We start from the raw sequence: 6,817 nt of genomic DNA, 5'->3' as shown, positions 1-6,817 counted from the left end.
TGCCTGAGAACTGAGAATACATACTTATTTATTTATTTTTAAAGCCCACATTATCAGCTACTGTTCTATAATGCAGTAAGGTTCTACACTATGAAAGCTTGGAAGCTTGATCATTATTCTCATCCAAATGAAATGGCATCCTGCTTTCTCACCAGTGTAGTATGTGGTTTATACCTGCAGGCAAAACCTGGTGTGGTTTAAGAACCACATTTAGATTACTTGTTGTGTTCTTGGACAAATGCTCCCCTTAGGCCCCTGAGTTCTTACAGAATATGGGATAGATGGATTTGGCCCCCCCAAATGATCAAAACAACAGTTACTAGGCATTTTCCATGAAGGTAGAAAATCCATGTGAAGTTTGATACAAAACAGTAGATTCCCACTGTTTTTCCTATGATGCATTAGTTACAAAATGTTCTCAGCCTGTGAAAATAACTAAGTAAGTTACCATGTTGCTAGAAGTAATTTAAAATTGGCCAGTTGAATTTTGGAAGATAACTGGCAAAAACAATGACTTCAGGATTTCACATAAAATTACTGAGCCATTCTTGACACTAGTTTGTTAACGAAGTTACTCTAGTTCTTGACAGGAAAACTATGCCATCAACATATGCACAGACACTAAACTTTTTATACATAGTAACAGCACAGGAAAATTCAATCTATCAGAAAGTACTATCAGACCATTAAATTTTATTTTAAAGACAAGGACAGCTAAGATATAACTATTTGATGTTACTTGAAACCAAGTTTCTTTGGGGACTGTTGCAGTCTTCTCATTATTACATGAAATCAAATCACCCGTTTTAGATAAGCATTAAATGCTGAGGTTCTACTTTAAACGTATATTACCCTTTCCTAGCTGATGCTTTTCCTTAGAACAATAATGATAGACCAAAGCTGGAAGCAACCTTCTGTCATTTGGAGCAGATGTTTCCATAGCTAAAAGATAACACATCAGTGGTTGATAGTAGAGTATTGTACTTGCAATCTAATTGCAAAATGTTTTCTGGAGCTGTCTGTCATATCAATCAATCCATAGTTTTGTAGGAATACAGGGTTAACCTTTTGGAAAATGGAACATATTATATTTTGAATATATCCAACTAGAATCACAATTGAAGAGTAAACAATTTAACAAACTTTAAAATTTAATGAAGCAAAATTATTATTAACACCGGTTGAAAAGGAGAGGTTGTTTGTCAAATAGTGTGAAGAGTTTTGATGTACCAGTTGAACAAAAATTCAAGGTCTTTAAAATTTCCTTCAGTAATTATTCAGCAAATATCAATTGAGTATTTATATGGCATGCTAGACACGAGATAAGTAGTGGGCACAATGGACATCAACTTTGCCCTCGGGGAGTGTTTGTTCAAACGTTTGGTGGATATAGACATTAAACAAAGAATCACAGGAATAACTATAAAATTTCATTTCTGATAAATGCCATTAAATAATATTACGAGAATCCTCCCATGTACAATGGGGGAACAGAGATCTGATGTATTCTGGGTGGTCAAGGAGTGTTTCCCTAAGAAAGTGACACTTGACCTAAAATCTGAAGGATAAGGAGTTAACAAGCTAAGATATCTGTGGGTGGCGGAGGGTTGTGGGGACAAAAGGTGGAAAGACCTACAGGGAGAAAGCATTTCATGCTGAGAGAACAGCATGCAAAAAGGATTTGAGGCATGAAGTTATTTCACATCAGTGAGGAAATGAAAAAGGGCCAGTGTGGCTGGATCAAAAAAGTAATGAGAAATATTGACATGTGGCTGTAGAACATAAGTCACATATCATACTGGGCCTTGTAGGCTGCATTGAGGATTTTGGTCTTTATCCTAAGACAACAGGAAAATATTATCTTTTTAAAATCAGTTTAGTGACACGGGCAGATCTGTATTTTGTGAGCATTACTCTGGGTACAGCCTGGATAACTGAATGGAGGAGGAAAAGAGCAGTTTTAGGAAAATCACTTATGAAGGTGGCTTGGGAAAGGATGGTAGCTGTGGATATACTGACACTTAAATGAATTTGAGAAATGATAGAAGGTGGAATATTGAACCTGAAGATAAGAAATGTGTGTCAAGGATAGTTGTTAAGACTCCAGCTTGTACAGGTTGATGGATGGTGGTACTATTCATTAAAACAGGGAACTATATAAGCTCAAGTACATGGGGGCTGAAATCAAGACCTTGAACTTATACAGTCTGAATTTGAAGTTCTGTTTTGGTAGCCAAGATGTCAAGTAGGAAGTTGAATAAACAGGTTTGGGATAGAGATACAAAACTGAGATGCCTTGGCATATATTATACATTTAAAGCTAGGAGTAAGTTGGTATTGAAGGTTGGGAAAACAGCAACTAGGCATATATTTCTGGTTAAAACATTTCAGAGCATGGAATAGAATGATTTCTCAATCAATTTTATGGACATAATCTCCTCCAGGTCTTCTTTTATGTAACTAGCTAATACTGGAGCATTATCTATGGCCTTTTCTCAGTCACTTCTATCCAATTTCACAACTATCAGCTGATAAGAAATGCTCTCAATCTAAGAAAAGATCAGTTCTTTGTTTTGGGCACATATTTATATAGATAATTATTAGCAAAAGGAACCTAAGTCTGCTTCAAAAAATAAACCTTACAACTTCCACTTGGTGATCTACTAGCATGCCATAAAGTTATTCTTACAATACATTCTTCCCACACTAATATTCATCTTTAGGTTGGCAACAAAATAGACATTGATGAGCTGTATGTGAATAGACGAGTAGCTCAGACTACAAATAATTTATCCCCGTGTGTGCCAGTTTTCATAGTGGTGCTGATATGTGTTTCACAATACAGCAGACACTCACAAAACCCTATTAGCATTGCTACCAAGCTGTCTTTGTAAAGTTAAGTAGTGGAAAGGAGGGAAGGTAGTTTTAAGAAATATATTAGGTGCTTTATAATCTGCCAGGCACTATTCTTATTGTTATATATGTATTAACTCATTTAGCCATCAAAACAACCCCATAGAATAAGTGCTATTATTATCCCCATTTTAAAAATCTGGGAATAATTGCAAAGGGAATATTATAACTGGTCCAGTTCCAAGGCCAACAAGCCCTAGAACCAGAATTCAAAATATGTTATCTGGCTCCAGAGCCGATTCACATAACCACTATACTGTAGTGTCTCCCACAAAACATATAACTAGCGTTGAATCTATCCTCTCATAACACAAAGCCCAAGTTTGAACTCTGACACACTCCCTCCTCTTAGAAAACATGGAGAGGAGTAGGGCATAGAAGAGGTCATGCAGTCAAAATTGCCTCCTTTCCTCTCATGCTGTTTATAGTAAATGTAATAATGTGATAAGTCTTTCCTATCTTACCCCATCTGACAGCATATGCCTTTAGTTGTGCCATCGTAGGGAGAAACAACCTGCTGAGTCATCTATATCACTTTCTGTGTCATGAAGTTTGGAAGAATAATCTGACTACGAACCAGGTTCATAGCTGCCTATCTTAAGAGACTTGAGAAGGTCACAGCTTGAAAATGTTATGACTGTGTTATAATTAGAGATTAAGGCAAAATTTATTCAATTTAATAATTCAAGAATATTTTGTCTTGTGTCTGGTATAAGTAACCATATCATTATCACATGTTATTTTAAAACAAGCTTAATTAACTATATTTCTTTTTTTAGTGTCTTATATTTATACTTGCTGATAAAGATAATGCAAAGCTATACATACAAATGTAAGAAAGATGTCACAAAGTACTTTTAAGGGCATCTTTGTTTCATGTCTATATACAACATATTGGAAATGACTATATGATCATCTTTCTGAACACAAATGCCTCTATACCTGAAAATATGCTCCAATTTGTAAGGCCTTATTTGTAACATCTATTTTTCTGTAGATTATATAAAAGCCACTTTCAGAATTTATTAAAATAGACTTGTTACTGATCCACCCATCTTACTATTGCCCCACCTTTTTCTCAACTTTCAGTATATTTTTCCTGAGACTATTTTAGTTTTGGACATAAAATCTAGCACTTTTAACATAATCTAAATCACATTTAGACACAAGTTTATATTCATGATACCACAGGGAAATAACAAATATTCTGCCTTAATTTTTAATTGGTAATCTATCATGATTATCGGCTAGACATCTCATTTTTTCATTTATAGATTAGAAAGGTGGACAGACCCAGTTGATGAAATCACCCAATGGTTCAAGGAAACATATATAAATATAAATATAAATGAAAATAGATATAGATAATAGTAAAACATAACTTGTTTGAAATTATGTATATACAGATATATAGGTCAAAATAGGTCAGCATAGGTATCTATGTAAATTCAAACAAGCTATGTGGCATTACTACAATTCAATTCAAGTCCCTCAGTTTCTCCACTTCAAGTAGTTTAATTTCAGAATATCTGCTACTTGTTGGATATTTCAGTTTATTTTCTCTCTTTTAGTTCTCTTATCAACAAGCCAATCCCAAGTTTTATAAACCATTTACTGCTTACCTAGAATGGTATGATGGTGCAAAAGAAGTAGGAAACATGTAACCTTCTGAGAAGCTTACAATCTTATTGGGAAAACAAAATGTAAATACATTAAGTAATTAGAGAACAGCATGAGACAGTGCCCTGAAGCCATTCACGTAAGACCCCATCCAATGGAGGGGGATCTAGGGTAGGGAGACAGGCTAGTCTAATACAAAGCAAAAACCTGCAATAAACATAGCAATATCTTGGTAAGGACTGACAACATATTCATACTCACATAGAAAGCGGCCCTCAGAGGTAATCTAAGTACCTAACTAGGATCCCATCACTCAAAAAACTATGCAGATACCTGACATTTTTATCACATGCCATTGCAGCTACTGTTTCAACAATAAATGCACTATTTATGATGTTATATATTAGCAGATATTGTATTTTCCTGAACATGGAAGTAACCAGATGCAAAGGAAGTTCAAAATTGCAAGTTCATATACAAAACTGTATATCTTTCAATATATCTTGCCTTTGGTCTGGAAGTTGTTTGTACAGCTTTAAAGAGCTTAGAGAAATTTGAAAGCCTAGCATAAAAGAAATCTGTTTCAGGTATAATATTCAAGATGAATATAACCTAGTTCATTTATCAATACATGATAGTAATCTGACCACTCCCTATAGACATATTATTATATTAAAATATTACATATTTATATTAACAAAAAGTGGAGATTTATGTGGATGATTTTACCAAACACAAAAATACTCGTGAGTACATATTACTGCATCTCATAAGTATTAATTAAAAGAAATGTCTAAAAAATAGGTCCCAGAGATGATATATTTGCCTTTAAATATCATACGGACAGTGCTGTACATAATTTGCATTCAGTATTTATTTATTTATCAATTCCGGTTATCTTTAAGAAGCGAAGAAGACAATGCAGATAAAATTCCAACAATAGAGGTAGTTTACATGGTTTTTAAGAGAAGAAAACAAAAAAAAAATTTGTTGAATACTATAGTCTTAAATCATGAAAGTATTAGAATCACACAGGGATTCACATCTTGACTTTATCACTTACTAGCTGTGTGACAAAGGGGGAGTCACTACCTTTTCTGAGCCTCAATTTCCCTCATTTTAAAACAGGGCAATAAAAACAGAACCTACCTTATAAAGCTATTGTCATGCCAAATGTACATAAAGCATTTAGCATTTAAAGCATTTAGCACATCCCTCCAGCCCATGAATAGGTTTTCAATAAATAATAGCTGTTATAAGCATTATTTACGTTTACAAATGTGGTATTAATGCACAACGTAATACTACTCAGTCATAAAAGAAAGAAATCATGTCATTTGCAGCAACATGGATGAAACTGTAAATCATTATCTTAAGTGAAATAAGCTAGGCACAAAAAGACAAATATTCCATGTTTTCACATATATATGGGAGCTAAAATTTGTGATCATATGCAAGTAGAGAGTGGAAAGTTAATGGAAACTGGGAAGGGTAGTGGAGAGAGGGGAGGATGAAGGGAAAGAGTTAAAGGGTACAGGCATACAATAAGACTGAAGGAATAAACTCAATGTTGGATAGCAGGAAAGGGTGACTATACTTAACAGAAATGTATTGTACTCTGGTGATGGACACCCTAAATACTCTGACCTGATCACTAGGCATATATACATGTAACAAAATTCCTCATGTACTCCATATATTTGCACAAATTAAGAAAAAGTTTATGTGGAGAAAAAAACCATATATACATACATATATATAATACATAAACCATATATATACACACATATACATATTTCAGCCAATTTGTTATACATATGTTATATATGACCAACTAGTCTGATCATAGCCTAAGATTTTTAGCCTATTTTGATTACCCCAACAGTAAAAATATATGCCATGAAGTCTTATATAATATCAAGTTTTCTAAGTTAGGATCATTTAGAAAAGAAAAGAAAGCCTTAAGATAGGTTAGGTTAAAGAAATTTGTGATCAGTTTTTCTCTAGTAATGTCACTTCCAATTATGAAATCGTCAACATTTTTTTTTGTTTTTTCATTGTCATGTTACTCCCAATCCATCACTCTCACCCTCCTCTTGATACAGCACTAAACGTGGGTAGGAATATTGAGGCAGAGAAGGGGAGTATGGGCACTAAGATGCAACAATTGGACTGGAGTGATGTGAACGACCCATGGTGCACTCGGAGTTTCTGGGCTTGAGATAAGGTTGTATAAAGAGCAGGGAGAATGGGGAGGAAACAGCAACAAAGTAGTTTTCATGAT

The sequence above is a fragment of the Colobus angolensis genome, unplaced genomic scaffold (assembly GCF_000951035.1).
Source record: "Colobus angolensis palliatus isolate OR3802 unplaced genomic scaffold, Cang.pa_1.0 Scaffold159, whole genome shotgun sequence".
NCBI lineage: Eukaryota > Metazoa > Chordata > Mammalia > Primates > Cercopithecidae > Colobus > Colobus angolensis.
Note: the sequence above shows the minus strand (reverse complement) of the source record.